This window comes from Schistocerca nitens, chromosome 8 (assembly GCF_023898315.1).
Source record: "Schistocerca nitens isolate TAMUIC-IGC-003100 chromosome 8, iqSchNite1.1, whole genome shotgun sequence".
In the NCBI taxonomy this organism is placed as follows: domain Eukaryota; kingdom Metazoa; phylum Arthropoda; class Insecta; order Orthoptera; family Acrididae; genus Schistocerca; species Schistocerca nitens.
In genome coordinates, this window is record NC_064621.1 from 501,766,125 (window position 1) to 501,783,648 (window position 17,524).

The 17,524-nt window shown below is 41.3% G+C and overlaps 1 protein-coding gene across 1 annotated transcript in view; it reads left to right on the forward strand.

Annotated features, from left to right (window-relative positions):
* The first annotated feature begins 5,831 nt into the window (after positions 1 to 5,831).
* LOC126198952 (venom carboxylesterase-6-like) overlaps positions 5,832 to 17,524 on the forward strand; it is an 81,627-nt gene continuing 69,934 nt past the window's right edge. Inside the window, exons 1-2 of the mRNA XM_049935597.1 lie at positions 5,832 to 5,908; positions 15,545 to 15,682. The gene's annotated coding sequence lies outside the window, so the exon portion shown is untranslated. The remainder of the gene's footprint in view (positions 5,909 to 15,544; positions 15,683 to 17,524) is intronic.

Below are 17,524 nucleotides of genomic sequence, written 5' to 3' on the forward strand. Positions count from 1 at the left end.
GTATAGTAGAAAACAGTTACGCTAGGTTCCGTTGAAATAAGACCATCATTTCATTAGCTATTGGAGTGTGTCAAATCGATAACTGAGAGAAATTAGTATGCAAAATCTATTAATATTTATGTCTCAAAATCACTATAAGTCAATGGGGATGAGTATTTCACTTGTGGTGTGGTGAGTCGAGTATTGTTCGATTGAAGTACAATACAAAAAAGCCGCAGAAAGCGATTCACATACTCAGTTAAGAAAATTATAGATTAGAATAAAGTGGAATATTTCGACGACCCAGTTAAGAAAATTATAGATCACAGAATAAAGTGGAATATCCTGATGGTGTGGCAATCGAAATCATTATTCTCCTGTCCTCTGTCCAGATGGATTTCTGCAGGCACACTAAGCGGTTTACGTTACATGTTACTGTGTTGTTTAGCTACAGTTTAGTCTGCACCTTGTCGCCATGATGCAATGTATGAGATACCTTAAAGATTGACCTATGAGTATTTAAGTTCAATATTGACGTTAATTCAGCATTTTAAAATTGTAAAGTGATGTTACATCGAATGACATGTGCATAATTTTGCAACTGTTCCTTAACACCAAGTTATAGATGTCTCCGATTTCACTAAGAAACTTCATATATGCAGTCCAACAACATGCCATTGCAAATTTAGCCCCCGCTTGTAGTATTCGCCATTAAAGCTTTTCTTCTGTATTCTGTTATTCCTAAAGTCAATGTAACACAGATTACTCGCTACTTTATATTATTTATTCTGTGGACATCAGAGGTATATGATATTTTGCCTTCATCATACCTCGTTCAGTTTGTCTTGGTAAACCGCAACAGGGATCCTCTTGTAATGTGAGTTAACTCAGACTCATTGTATTAACTGTTTATTCACAAAATAAATAGTTGCGTAACGGATAACGGTCCCTATGACAGTGGCATACCATGACAATCAGACCAAAAAAAAGGGGGGGGGGGGAGTTTTTGCGTTATACCCGACATTTAACTAAGTTTCTGTACACCTGTTCCTATCTGAAATCTTTTACCTCCTTTCTTAATATTTTTTAATTGTTCTGTTATTCTTTCTTCATTTGTATTGGTGGACGTGAGAGGTTGGACGTTTCTCTGATGCGAAAACTACTATTGTGAAGTCAAACAAAGATTTAACACTGATTCAAAAAACATTTTTCTCATTCTCGAAAATAGTTTACACTCAACTTTTTACTCAAACATCCAACATAAAACACCTTATTAGTTCCTAATCGGCATTTTAACTGGTTTCCTGAACTACACTCCTGGAAATGGAAAAAAGAACACATTGACACCGGTGTGTCAGACCCACCATACTTGCTCCGGACACTGCGAGAGGGCTGTACAAGCAATGATCACACGCACGGCACAGCGGACACACCAGGAACCGCGGTGTTGGCCGTCGAATGGCGCTAGCTGCGCAGCATTTGTGCACCGCCGCCGTCAGTGTCAGCCAGTTTGCCGTGGCATACGGAGCTCCATCGCAGTCTTTAACACTGGTAGCATGCCGCGACAGCGTGGACGTGAACCGTATGTGTAGTTGACGGACTTTGAGCGAGGGCGTATAGTGGGCATGCGGGAGGCCGGGTGGACGTACCGCCGAATTGCTCAACACGTGGGGCGTGAGGTCTCCACAGTACATCGATGTTGTCGCCAGTGGTCGGCGGAAGGTGCACGTGCCCGTCGACCTGGGACCGGACCGCAGCGACGCACGGATGCACGCCAAGACCGTAGGATCCTACGCAGTGCCGTAGGGGACCGCACCGCCACTTCCCAGCAAATTAGGGACACTGTTGCTCCTGGGGTATCGGCGAGGACCATTCGCAACCGTCTCCATGAAGCTGGGCTACGGTCCCGCACACCGTTAGGCCGTCTTCCGCTCACGCCCCAACATCGTGCAGCCCGCCTCCAGTGGTGTCGCGACAGGCGTGAATGGAGGGACGAATGGAGACGTGTCGTCTTCAGCGATGAGAGTCGCTTCTGCCTTGGTGCCAATGATGGTCGTATGCGTGTTTGGCGCCGTGCAGGTGAGCGCCACAATCAGGACTGCATACGACCGAGGCACACAGGGCCAACACCCGGCATCATGGTGTGGGGAGCGATCTCCTACACTGGCCGTACACCACTGGTGATCGTCGAGGGGACACTGAATAGTGCACGGTACATCCAAACCGTCATCGAACCCATCGTTCTACCATTCCTAGACCGGCAAGGGAACGTGCTGTTCCAACAGGACAATGCACGTCCGCATGTATCCCGTGCCACCCAACGTGCTCTAGAAGGTGTAAGTCAACTACCCTGGCCAGCAAGATCTCCGGATCTGTCCCCCATTGAGCATGTTTGGGACTGGATGAAGCGTCGTCTCACGCGGGCTGCACGTCCAGCACGAACGCTGGTCCAACTGAGGCGCCAGGTGGAAATGGCATGGCAAGCCGTTCCACAGGACTACATCCAGCATCTCTACGATCGTCTCCATGGGAGAATAGCAGCCTGCATTGCTGCGAAAGGTGGATATACACTGTACTAGTGCCGACATTGTGCATGCTCTGTTGCATGTGTCTATGTGCCTGTGGTTCTGTCAGTGTGATCATGTGATGTATCTGACCCCAGGAATGTGTCAATAAAGTTTCCCCTTCCTGGGACAATGAATTCACGGTGTTCTTATTTCAATTTCCAGGAGTACTGTTGACACCACGCTTTTGGTATAAAGTAGATAGGAATGGCAGTGAAATAAAAATTCTGCCATCATTGGTCAACATTATCATCTAGAGCACACTTTTCTTTACACGTTATCGTTTAAACATTACTAATTGAGAGGCCAAACAAATGAGACTACCAGATGCTTGGACTGTAGCGTCGCATAGCATAGAGCTTTAAAATTTCTTTCAAAAAATGATCGAAGTTAATTTACGTTTATTTAAATGCCGTGCTGAAAAATACCTATTGTGGTTAATGATCAGTAGAAAGTACCACACAACCTACCACATTTGGAACTCATAACTAAACCACAACTTAAATCCAAAAAATAATCAAACATACTCGGCGTTTGTATTTCCCTCATGATGCTTATAACCGTACGGTAGCGGTTAACTAAGCTACCATAGATTTAGAGTAATTTGCGACTATCTGACTACAAATACAGCCACTAAAGCAAACCATAATTTATGAAGAAAACTCACAAATGAACCAAAATTTATCACTTTGTATCAAATATGATTCCTATTGTTACTTATTCTGGCAAGATCTAAGCTTTTATTCTCCCCACTACGTTAGCCAGAACACACGTGGCCAAAATATATCACAAAGATAACCTACCTAAAAACAGACACACAAAGTTCAAAATCACTTTCATTACGTATCCACTTCTCGACACACATTATACAACAGCAACAAGCATTTTAATGAGCACCAACTACAGTGAACCATGTCTACTGCAATTGGCGCAGAATTACGAGTCCTCGTCCCGAAAAGAGAACTACGTCTAAATTCAAATGAAATTTCTTCAAAATTATTACAAGTGACTCTGAACTCAGCTGAACACTTAATATAGCGTGTAACTCAGCTATATCCCAGTAATATAGAAGTTCAATATTTCACAAAGAAAATATCGTTAATTTTGATAAAAAAATCCACATAGCCATTTGTAGGGAAGAAACATTTCACTCCCACTTTTACTTATTGAACATTTAGCTTAACTTTAACCACACACAAACATGCCAGGCTGAGGGCCTGCACGACATTAAGTTACCAAGCCCTAACAAGGTAAAAGGTCAAAATTATGAAAATTACACCATCTTCTGATATTTCCCTGTCAACGGTGACTTTAATAAACATGGTTCTACCCTTACCGACGATGATGAAACGAGATCCGTCGTGGAGACTACACACGTCAGCTTCCCGCGATCGAGTGACGAGCAAGACCACCTGGCCACAAACTACCCTCCCTTCAAACACTGAGGGCAGAGGATAGTCCTCATTGGCTGACCGATATAACTCCCTCTAGTTCTATCGATACAGCCCGAAGCCTCTGCTAGTCTCTTTGCTCAGCGTTACCGTCTGCTCTGTTTTCGTAAACCACCACCTTCTGCATAGCTTTGGTTAGTGGCCGGCTAGTTGTCTGTACACATATTTTCATTCATTCATACATCTGCTAGGAAGGGGAGGACGGAACGAGGGAAGTGTGACACACGAGATGAAACAGACATGCAGACATTTCGTCATTCTACTGCTCGTGATGTAATGAAGTATTGCTTTGTAGCTTGCTACCGAAATTATTATCACAAAAAGTGCTTGCAAATACGAGTAATTAAAGGAACATACTACCAGTACTGCTTTAACGATACTAACAAGGGAACCTCCCCATCGCACCCCCCTCAGATTTAGTTATAAGTTGGCACAGTGGATAGGCCTTGAGAAACTGAACACAGATTAATCGAGAAAACAGGAAGACGTTGTGTGGAACTATGAAAAAAATAAGCAAAATATACAAACTGAGTATTCCATGCGCAAGATAGGCAACATCAAGGAGAGTGTGAGCTCAGAAGCGCCGTGGTCCCGTGGTTAGCGTGAGCAGCTGCAGAACGAGTGAAAAGTTTACTTTTTCATTTTCAGACAATTATTATCTGTCCGTCCGTTCGTCCGATGGATTTGACGGTATACACACGGAAAATTTTGAAAACGTTAAAAACATATGTTTTGATAGAGCACAGGGAAAACTGTGCGACTGTGAAACTGTTGTATTCATTTCTTGCAGTTTATGTGACAAACACTTGTGCTTTCATCACCTTTTGGGAGTGATTATCACATCCACAAGAAAACCTAAATCGGGCAAGGTAGAAGAAATTTTTTACCCATTCGCCAAGTGTACAAGTTAGGTGGGTCGACAAATATTCCTGTCATATGACGCACATTCCGTCACCAGTGTCGTATAGAGTATATCAGACGTGTTTTCCTGTGGAGGAATCGGTTGACCTATGACCTTGCGATCAAATGTTTTCGGTTCCCATTGGAGATGCACGTCCTTTCGTCTACTAATCGCACGGTTTTGCGGTGCGGTCGCAAAACACAGACACTAAACTTATTACAGTCAACAGAGACGTCAATGAACGAACGGACAGATCATGACTTTGCGAAAATAAAGAAAGGAAACTTTTCACTCGAGGGAAGACTTGAACCAAGGACCTCTCGTTCCGTAGCTGCTCACGCTAACCACGGGATCACGGTGCTCCTGAGCTCACACTATCCTTGATGTTGCTTATCTTGCGCATGGACTACTCAGTTTTTCATAGTTCCACACAACTTCTTCCTGTTTTCTCGATTGATCTGTGTTCAGTTTTTCAAGGCCTATCCACTGTGCCAACTTATAACTAAATCTGAGGGGGGTGCGATGGCGAGGTTCCCTTGTAAGCACACTAGTCGAGAAATCAGCCATACCCAGAATACATCAAGATAACATCGTGTAACTTCGCCTCTAGAGTTGATAACAGCCTCTGTTTCGCTAGGAAAGAGAGTCTACAAGTTTCTTCCCGTATGACATGTCCAACAACTCATTGACGATCATGTCTAGTTGATCGTTATGTATGGTGATACGTTGCTGACTTCTCCTGCAGTGAAAACAAAGATTACCACTTATGTCGCAAGAAAGGAGATAATACTTTTCTTCGAAGAGTATTTTGGGTAACTGAAGTACACACAACTATCGCGATTGTTTTATCGTAAAGCAAATTGGAAGTGATTCCGATATGATCTGTGAGTATATATAGGAAACACAAATGTGTTCGCTCAGACGCAAACATGCATTCCGTCGCGCTGTTGCTGTTGGCTGTGGTCTTGTACACCGGGGCAGCGGTTGTCCCGCGCCGTCCCACGGTTCAAGAGGTACGCTAATCAACAACGAAAGGAGTATAGCTAAACTTTAACGTTCCTTAGACATAAATTTTGGGAGACATGTAGACCTTGTTGAATCTCCATGGAACAGTCGCATTATTTAGAATGAGATTTTCACTCTGCAGCGGAGTGTGCGCTGATAAGAAACTTCCTGGCAGATTAAAACTATGTGCCGGACCGAGACTCGAACCCGGACCTTTGTCTTTCGCGGGCAAGTGCTCTACCAACTTTTTTTTTTTATCTCATTTTTTTTCGCTTTTGCTCGTTGCATGTGCTCGGGGCGGACGTCGTAAGACATCCGTTTAAGTTCGTTGTTGATCGATTAACTCAGTTTTTTTATTACAGAGGGCAACTAACCATCTGAACGAACACGCTGAGTTACCGTGCCGGCAAACCAACTGAGCTACCCGAGCACGACTCACGCCCCGTCCTCACAGCTGTAGTTCTGCCAGTACCTCGTCTCCTACCTTCCATCTCCTGTGGGAGAGCTTTTGTAAAGTTTGGAAGATAGGAGACGATGTACTGGCAGAACTAAAGCTGTGAGGACGGGGCGTGAGTCGTGCTCGGGTAGCTCAGTTGGTAGAGCACTTGCCCGCGAAAGGCAAAGGTCCCGCGTTCGAGTCTCGTTCCGGCACACAGTTTTAATCTGCCAGGAAGTTTCAGTGTCGCATTATTTGTCTGAAAAGGTCTCGGGATCCAAACCAAATCTTAAAAGAGGATAGGGAAAATGGGATGTGGCGAGCACTTTCTCAGAAATGTCGAGTCTAGTTTCTTCAGCGAGGTGTCGTCGTTTTCAGTTGCTGAACAGCGCCTACAAGGTGTTTCAGGAGGAACAGAAGATATTTTAGGATGTAGTACTATAGATTAATTTCAATAAAACATACCATGGAACAAGTGTACACTTTTGGTTGATTACAAAGATATGCAACTGACTACCGAGGTACGTTTTCATTTCGCGTGTTGGTACTCTAGTTGATTTGGAATATTTACATCTACATGACTACCCTGCAATTCACACTGAAGTGCCTGCCAGAGGGTTCACTGAACCCCTTTGAAATATTTCTCTTGCGTTTCTCCAACAGCGCGCAGGAAAAACCAATACTTCAATATTTCCGTGCGAGCTCTGATGTCTTTTATTTCATTATGATGACCATTTCTTCCTATGTGCGTGTGTGTCAACGAAATAATTTCGCATTTGGAGGAGAACGTTAGAGACTGAAATTTCGTGGAAAGATCCTGCTGCAACGATAAAAGCCTTTGTTTTAATGTTTGCCGCCGCAACTCATGTGTCGTATCCGTGACACTCTCATCCCTACGTCGCGATAATACAAAACGAGCTGCCTTTATTTGAACTTTTTCGATGTCCTCCGTCAGTCATATCTGGTAAGTATCCAAAACTGCACAGCAATACTCTAGCAGAGGACGGGCAAGCGTAGTGTAGGCAGTCTCTTGTATCATTTTCTGAGTGTTCTGGCAGCAAAACGCAGTCTTTGGTTTGCCTTCCCCACAATATTTTCTATTATATAGTTGAGTTGACAGCCCTTACTGTTGTGTGATTTCTCATTACGCCTTCCTTACAGTAATCATCTGGTGACCCTACACTTTTCATTATTTAGGATCGATTGATACTTTTCGCACCTTACAGATGTCTTGTCTAAATCATTTTATAATTGGTTTTGATCTTCTGCTGACATTACTAGACAGTGAATGACAGTATCATCTGCAAACAGTCTAACATGGCTGCTCAGATCGTCTCCTACCTGTAAGTCGTTCATATAGATTAGGAACAGTAGAGGACGGAGAACACGAGATATCAGTTCTGTTTTACGCATGACTTTTCACCAGTTACTTCGAACTGTGGCCTTCCCGACAGGATCACAAATCCAGTCATACAGCTGAGACGGTACTCCAGAGGCATGCAACTTGATTAGAAGCTTTTTAGAAACTTAGTAATATGGAATGAATTTGAGAGCCTCTGTCAACTGCCTCATTTCTTGAGAATAAAGAGTAGGGTGTGGTCCACAAAAGTGATATTTTCTACATCCGTGCTGGATGCGTGTCAACAAATCGTTTTCGTCGACGTAATTCATAATGTTCGAAAACAGTATATTTTCAAAATCGTAGTGCAAATTGACATCAGTGATATGGATCTATAATTCATCGTATTACTCCTGTTTCATTTCTTGCGTATTAGTGTGACGTGTGCAACTTTCCAGTCTTTAGGTCCTGACGTCCCGTCGAGCTAACAGTTGAATATGATTGTCAAGGGGACATTGTACGTGAAATTCGTTGAAATTTGACATTTTCTGTTTTCTACATCATAACGTACTTTGGAATTTCCTGACATTTTGGTGTATAATACATTAAAATCATACAATTGTGAGACCTTCAAATAATATTTTGAATGTTGACGTGTGACTCAAATTTCGCGGCTACGCATATACCGCCACAGTTGAGCAGTCATATCTTGGGAACTACACAGTCTAGAAGGCTGTGAATTGCTTTGTTTTATGACTACTGCTACGTTTTGGCATTACAAATAAACAAATAAGTCCTTTGTTTCTGATGCTAGTATTGCCGAAACTGGTAGCTACAAAACAAATAAAATCATAAGGACGGCTGTAGGCATTTCATTTTCTCACAAAAGACAAGAAATGAATTATTAAATCGTTATACTGGCAGATAATTTAGAGGAGATGAAAAGAGCTGTGTGGAGCGCTTTCTTTCATCGAATATCAACCGATGAAAAGCCATGTCATGCTTTGTGTCCACCTCCACCAAACACTTGGTGTAAATATAGGCAAGCTGAATTTTCTGGCACTGTGCATGAATTTACACATAAATATTCTCTTCCTTTGGCAGTAATGGAGGCAATTACACCTATTTACAGAGATTTGGCAAATCCTCAGCTACTGAAGAAGTGTTTACATGGGAAGACCCAGAATGTGAATGAATTGTGTGGAGCCGTGTGCCTGAAAATGTATTTGTTGACCTTATGACTCTAAAGTTAGCTGTGTCTGTTACTGTAGTAACTTTTAGCAGTGGGAACTATGAAAGACTTAAGGTTATAGAGAAGTTAGGGGTAAGATTTAGACAGAACACAGCTAAAGGACTTCGTGTACGTTAAACAGAGTTAGCTTCTCAGCAAATGACAAAAGAAGCAAGAAAGAAAAGGTGGAGGCAAGCACTGGGCTGTTGTGACACTGGAGAAGACACAGACTATGGGCCAGGGCAAATTCTAGTGCATAAAAGACGCAGAAATGTGAGTCTGAATAAGAATTTATAATAAAAAAGTTTTAATCCTCATTATCTGCGAACTAAATTTTTTGCAATAAATGAATCGTTTTCTAAAAAAAAGTACTGATGATAGAGATATGAAATTTTCACAGCATGCCAAGTGTGAGATTCAACACATATGGAACTAGAATAATTAAAATGTCCTGAGTTGTTTTGTTTTTTGATCATTTATTTACAAAACTACGTCAAAAAATTGAGTTTATGAAAAGAAAAGGATAACATGCGCCACAATGCAATGTTAGTAATACTTCTAGTTCACTGTATCTAGAAAGGTGCATTCAATAATTATGAAAAATTGTAAGTTGGTGTCTTAAAAAGTTTCCAAGATAATGGGTCACAAAATTCGATAATTTAACATTGGCGGCATAGGACATACAATGTCCCCTTAAGTACAGAGCTATTGTATCAGCAATATCTGAAAGGAATCTAATGAGTATACAGCCTGGACCGGAGGACTTGCCTTTATTGAGCTATTTAAGCTGATTTGTACATCAAGGACATGTACTTCTAGGTTACTCTTTTTGGCATCAGTTCTTGATTCTGATTCTGGAATATTTACTTCACCTTCTTTGGTGAAGGAATTTTGGAAAACTGTATTTAGTAACTCTGCTTTAGTGTCACTGTTATCGGTGACATTACCTTCGTATCGCGCAGTGAAGGTATTGACTGTGTCTTGCCACTTGGGTGCTTCGCATGCGACCAGAAGATCTTTGGATTTTCTAATAGATTGAGACAGAGTTTCGTTGAGGAAACTATTAAAAGCACCTCTCATTGAACTTCGCTCTAAATGTCGATCTATTGTAGAACTTCGCCAGTCTTGGGGCTTTTGCGGTCTTTTAAATTTGGCACACTTTTTTGTTGCTTCTATAATAGTGTTCTGACCTGTTTTGTGTACCTGTTATGAATTAATTTGGGATAAATCTCTCCATTACTATCGATTGTAATTTTGTTTTGAATTTTAAGCTGTGAAGTTGTTCTCATGTTTAAATAATTGAATTTTTCAAGTGTAATTGTGATCTACTGTCCAGTTCTACTATATCGACTGTTTAAGCGCATTTACAATTGCTAAGAATGCTGATATGGTAACTGTCTACGGTTTTTGTAATGGGTATACTGTTACTGCTTGTAGAGAAAACGAATACGATTTTCCAACAGCAGAATACCAGATTCTAGAGTGTTTACTCCAGTTTTCACCAGCCTACATAAAACTAGTACGGTGCGTAGCAGTCATATTTCATGTGAACGGACATATTAAGGGTATACGGAACGCCCTATGCTTACAATGTTAAATTGAGCTAGAAGTTAGGAACATTTTCTCATTTGTTATTTGGACGATACTCTTGATTTTTTCACAGAACGCAGAGATATGTTCTGCTTTAATGCTGAATTATTAATTTTGAAAAAATAATGTATAGTTTTTCAGATATTTTATTTTTTGTAAATGGTAAAAAAAGTTATACATTTTAACAAGTATTTTAAAATGTACATCCATTAATACAAAATAATTCCACAAATCTTTTAATTCAGATATATTAGGTCTTAAGGAACAACTACAGAAAATTTCATCTTTCTACTATAAATAGGCCCTGAGAAAATGTACCTTATACACAAAAAAACTAAAGTTACGGGAAATTAGCTTCAAAGTTTTTACTTCAGTACAAGCCTGCTCCATAGCTTGTATCATCAGAATCGTCCAACAGCTTCCTCTTGATGGCTCTGCTATGCTGTCTAGCCATCTTTGAATATACTTTTATGGCATTATCTGAAGACCTGAGCCGTTCCTTGTCCAAACAAAGCATAGCTGCGGCAGTTCGTAGTCCTACACAGAGCCCCAACTTCTGCAGAACTTTGCACTTTGTTATATTGCCCTGATTGAATGATGAAACAGCATCATAAACGCCAAAGTGAAGTGTGTTTATACCCACAAACACAGTTTTAGGTAGTCTATTCCATATCACATGGTTCACACACTCATTTGGATTTTGAGTCCGGCCATGAAGACATTTCTTTAGTAGACTAATATCCGCGAGATCTCGGAATATTGGTTTTATTTCATCCATTATGGCAGGTGGCAGGTGATGAGGGTGATTGTATTGTTTCTTAGTTACCTTGCCTCTGTTGTACTTGCAGCAACTATCGTCTCCTTTTGGACATAGCCCATGTTGGGGATTCTCATTGTTTGAAGCTGTATGGAAAAACAGAGCCCAGACTGCTCTTCTCATTAATTCTGCATCTGCTGTATTCTGTCTTATTGCTAGACCATAGCACTTCTGAATATGATCTATTGTAGCATCTGTCAGTCTATTTTTCCCATCTAAAGTTTTTCCATCGCTCAATTTCTTGCCTTTCATGCTAGCCTTGAGCTGTCGAAGTCTTGATCCCATCCTTTTCTGAATATGGCCAACACACTCCAGTTTGGAAATTTTCACATCGTTACCATAGGGTCTCAGTTCCTCAATTTCTTTGAAAGCCTTTGAGTCACCATCTCCAAGATAATTTATGTATCTAAAGTTGTACCATTTTACTGAGCGTTGATAAATACTTCTTACACCAGCAACTTCCATACCACCACTTGACCCATAGTAATTTGCCATGCACTCCTCTTCATGTTTATTTTTCATTTTCTCCTTGCATCTGCAATGCTTGGAAAGTATTGCCACATCAACTACCTTACCAGTGTCCACACTTGTAGCTATTACTACACCATTCAGAGATGTGTGGCCTCTCTTCTGCCAGCTTCCACCAAAAGCTATGGACAAGTCTCTGCTATTATTATTTTCAACAACTGCTTCCTCAACAGCATCTTTCATGTTTTCCTGTGCCACATCTTCTACAGCAGAGCCTATTGCAATTATGTGTTTGTTAAATTTTGAAGGTGGAGGAGGGAGGTTCATCACACCAAAAACATGGCACCTGCAGCCCTGCCCTTTCCTGTACACCGTAATCCATAAACCAGTCTAATGTTTATATCGTATAGTTTACCTGTATCTGCAGTAACATGTGAGGAATTGAAGAAAGTAACACTGTGTTTGAAATAACTGCACATCAACTCTAATTCACAAGCAAGTCCTACATGCAAGTTTGTTTTCAATGAAACACCACATTTTCCACATTGTTTGCAGCACACATTGTTCTCCAAAATGTTTGATAATAAAGAGACGTTAATTACCTCATATTTTGTAGTCCCAGCATTTAGTTTTTTGTATTCTTCTTCAATTCCAGCTAGTTTTCTTCTTGAAGCACTTTCCGGTGTAGTGGCAGCAGCATCACTCAATGTATCACTACCAGTGTTGAGGTTAGTCGCTACTGGGACATCAGATACTGATGAAGACGAATCAGACGAATTTTTAGTACACTTTACTTTCTTGTGCCAATGTACACGCTTTCTAAATACATTCAGACTAGGTCTTGGCATGTTGAAGGAAAGAAAACTCAATGACTTCTCCACATACGACTTTCACAACAATGACATGGATGTACTCACAAAGGAAACAATACAAATGATGCAGAATCTATTGTCAACTGTCTAGCAGTGTAGCCAACAGAAAAGCTAACTCTCTTGTGCTCAGTTATATCTCTGGCAAGGCTGTCTATATCAGGTATATTTCGCGTCTCATATACAAGGTGCGGAACATCGTGTGTCGAAATTATTTTAAAAAATTATTTAAAATAGTTCTATTCACGTCATCCAAATATTTTATACATGGTATTAAACGGGAGAGCCTAAATTTTTCGAAAATGCATTTACCCAAAAAAAACCTCATTCCGTATACCCTTAACAATGTGGGATGAAGTAGCAGATATTATTCAGCTGTTACTTTTCAACAATCACTCGCAGAATTTTAACATACAAAAATATTGTGGATATAACGTACGCACAGCCTCTATCCTTACCATATGTAGTGGATTCAAGAATTTCTATTAGGAGATAAAGGTCGATGATTGGAACTTTGTCGTAGGCTTATTTTAAATCGCCATGTAATCTCATTCATACTATTTGTACTTTTGACTGTCTATCGCTTGCAACTCACATCGTTGGTGAGACGAAAACCCACATGCCTTTGTCGAGACGCATTTTGAGGAGCGCTACTCTATAAATGTGTGGCGAAGTATTACAGTCAGTTAGTTGATCGGGCCCTTCGTCTTACTGGCTCGTCATACAGGGCTCTGATGCGAAATGCCGTGTGTGAGCTTGTTTGATCTACATCAACTGCACCTATTGGGAGGCGGATCGCTCTTTCCAATCCAAATGCTTAATAAAGTTATCCATCGAAGTTAAATTTAACGCAGTTTTGTTAGTAAGGTGATGCTAATATTAAATTCCAACTGCCGACATTTCCACAACTATTATACTGATTAATTTCATCTGAGGGATTTACTAATTACGAAATGAAACACATGATCCAAGTAAATCCCAGTTTTTTCACGTTATTATGTGTACACAGGATAATTGAAAACATTAAACTTTCGTTACACACTTCAAGAACATTCAACTCATACATGAAATCGACTGCAGAAAAAGTGCACTAAGGATCTGGAAAGAGAATGTATGACTTGCTTAACCACTTCCTATCAGATTCATTAAGCGTAAAGAACTTGTGTGAATACGGTAATTGCATGATCGAGAGAAAGAAGGAGAACTTCTTGAGCGCTATGCCCATGGATCGGTCGAGGTGAGCCTGCGTGAATTTGAGTCTAACGTATCCCTAACTTTATTGTTATCCAAGCAGTAGTCAGCAGGGAAGAAATAGGGATCCAGTCTACTAATATCAAACATAGGCCTTAATTTGAGGAAGAAATTCTTGAGAACGTACGTCTGGAGGACAACGTTGTTTGGTAATGAAACACGGACTGTGGGAAAACCGGAAGAAAAGGGAATCTAAGAGGTTGAGATGTGGTTGTGCAGAAGAATGTTGAAAATTAGGTGGACTGGTAAGGTAAGGAACGATGAGATTATCCGCAGAATCGGCGGGGAAAGGAAATAGGGAAAACACTGCCAAGAAGAAGGATAATAGGACACTTGTTAAGACATCAGGGCGTAACTTCTATGATACTAGAGGGAACTATAGAGCGAGACAGAGATCGGGATAAATAATGGCTGGAAAAAAGAAAGAAAAAGCTGCTGAACCATATCTATGACAGACGAGATGACTTCAGACGTGTAGGTGAAGGCCAAGAGATTTTCGAGTGCTACCAATCTAGCTGCAGATATTTCCGTCATCTCTATCCGTATCTTAAGGCCAAGACCCTCTGTGTTGCCTGCTTATGAAGTGATGCGAAGAGAAGCCTGCAAAAGCTCCCTGAAGTGAAAACAAGTCTGAAGTCTCGAGAAGTCTGCAGAAGTCCGGTGAAGAGTGAAGACACTATGCTCCCAGTAACTGCTCTGTGCGCGATTCCACGCTAAAAAAAATTTGACCGCCATTGACAAGGTTCTTTCTTCCTCTTGTCAATACCATTTGTAGTTTTACTCCCACCATGGATTGTAAAAAAACGTAGCCTCCAATATGATGTCTGTCGACCTGCTCTGTACCGAGAATTCTGGGCCTTTGGCCTCCGTCATGAACGCCTGCTTTTTAGTCAGCTAATAACCGGTTGGAAAAATATTGAAACAGCACTATTTTTTCACGAGTTCTCAACACTCTTCTTTGGGCCTGTGCGTGGAGAAATTTCTCTCATCCCACTGTTACAGCTACAGCCAGTCGCCTCTGCCCCTGGTGATATAAAACGACACACAAAACTGCACATCCTCCCCTCGGTACCAGCGCCGGAGAGGTCGGCTGATCTGCTATCCACGCTCCGCTCTTATCGCTACAATAAAATTTGCGTTTCACAAGGGAAACCCAACTGTACGTAAGCCCATATTGTTAATTAGGGAAGAAGAAGGTGATATGATCTTACAATCTTTGGTATTACTCTCGTATTAAATCAGAGAAAGATTCCATCGATCTGAACATGTTTTCTCGATTGATTAATTAGATTTGCATATCAAAAAGAGAAAAAAATGAGGATAGGCTAGACCTAATTAAAAATGATCTTCCTGAAATTATTGGAAGAGGTTCCTTTACATACATGGATAGGTATGCTCTTACAGCATAGTGGGAGTCCTTTGACATTCTCATGAGCTGAAATATCATCTAAATCTAACATTCCCCAGATGATAGATCGCCAGAAATGGTCACATGTCTTGGTATCAAGGTCCCCAGACCTTACCTCATTAGATTTTTGCTTCTTTGTATGGGTTCAGTGGGGAATTCTACATAGAAAAGGTAAACATAATAAACGAATTGATTGTTCGGATTATGAGGAATGGTGACCAAGAACTTATTATAGGGGGACGACGTATTCGTGACTGTGGAGAACGGAGTTCTGAGGGGCGTTGTGGCCACATCACTGAACGGCGGCGCTCTCTACAACCAGTTCCTGGGCGTACCATACGCCACAGCGCCGCTGGGAGATCTGCGATTCCGTGTAAGTATTACACATTAAAATTTTTATTTCTATAGCAATCCTTTGTATAAATTTTCTCTTAGTCTCAGTTTCGGAGCTTAGCAGGCTTTCAGTATATTAATGCACGATGAAAGCCCTCTTGATAACTTTATTTAACAAACAAATTTAATCGTTCTTTTTATGACGTCATTCAATCCAATGTGGTCCTTGTGGAGGCTCGTATTATATTAGAATGATCCTAATGTGCGTTCGAATGAAAACGATGAAGAATTGTTGAGGACATCGGGGCTAGTTGCTACTGTTATTGTAAAGAAAATTACGGCAAGTATGTTTCATAGCTGTTTTAAAGCACTGGAACTGTTAATGTAACACCAGTATAATAAACAGATTACCTCCTCTTATTTTGCGATATCGGGAATTGCGGTCATTTGAGGTTATTTTCGTCGGTTGTTGTGGTGCTCATTTGAGAACTGATAGGACGTATCGCTCCACGCTAGTATATCCTGTGCAAGTCTCGTAATATCTGCAGAACAACTTACATCCACTTCAGAGTGCTTACTGTAGTCAAGTCTTGGTATCTCTCTACAGACCTCCACCCTGCCCCCCAGAGAGCTCTCGCTTGACACCACTGAAATCGCAAACGACGTTGGTCTGGGGTCACTGGAAAGCACGCTACACGGTGGTTCTCTCTGAGCTGGCCTTGAAGTAACCGATTTGTATCAGTTCGTTAAATAACTGTGGTGTCAACTGCTGCTCAAATTGCTGCTACTAGCGCCACTTAGGCGACTGGCGCGAAATTTGAACAGACATTTTCTTTCAGATGTAGAAACACGCCTACCAACCTTCCTCAAATTGGTCGGTAGAGGCGGCTGTTGACAAACTAGAAACGACTGAGGACAGTCCTAGTCTCCTAAGTTTGTCGACTTATTGTGCAACCAGACCAACTCGATTACAGAATTCTATGACTGCACTTGCCACTGTATTTCACCCCATAGAGTTTTGAGATGGTTCCAGTCTCCGGACAGTACATATTTTCGACATTCAAATTTGAAACTAGTTTCGTCACATATATGACAGACGTATTTCGACTGTCGTATTTAGCTCCCAAGATTAATTATAAATGTACACATGTACAGTATAGCATGAGGGTGTTTTTCAGGAAACACTACTCCGTCGCGTAAAACTGAATGTATCTCCAGCAAGCCAGCACGAGTCTTCTTCGTCCACAGTAAACGGCAAACTAGTGTTTTGATTCCGTTGTACAGCAAAGGGAGGGGCATCCTTGTGGGAAATGGAGAATGATAGTCGGGCACGTATACTGATGCATGTTTATGTTATTTTGAGAACCGGCTTAGGAATTCAGGCGCCAGAGGATCTGCAGGTCGATAAGGGCTGTATGAGGAAAGCGAGAGAAAAGTCTGAGGATACTGTTTCTGCACAGTTATGCAAGGTTTCGCATCCCTCTTGACTGCAGCACAGCGCTGAATTCGCCACCGCATCTAGGAATCGATATAATGTCCCTTGAACAGCGTGACAACCAAAAACGTTCCAAGATATTAAGTGATTGCTAAAGCCCGTCGGGCTCAGGAATGTTAAATCTGCTGTTGATTAGAGTCGCTGATAGTCAGGGCTAGAAGTGTGTGAGAATTATTTAATGAGTAAAAACTTTGTTCCCATATTACAGGAGGTGGCAATTACCTCCTAGTGTCCCGTCTTGTCCTTACAGTGCCCATCTACAAGGAGGGTATCATAAGTGATCCACAAAACCATAGTCCAGCAACATCGACATCTACAAGTATCTGTCGTAGATATTACTGCCAGTGGCGCTGAGAAACTGTTGAAATCGGTCAAATCAAATCTCCA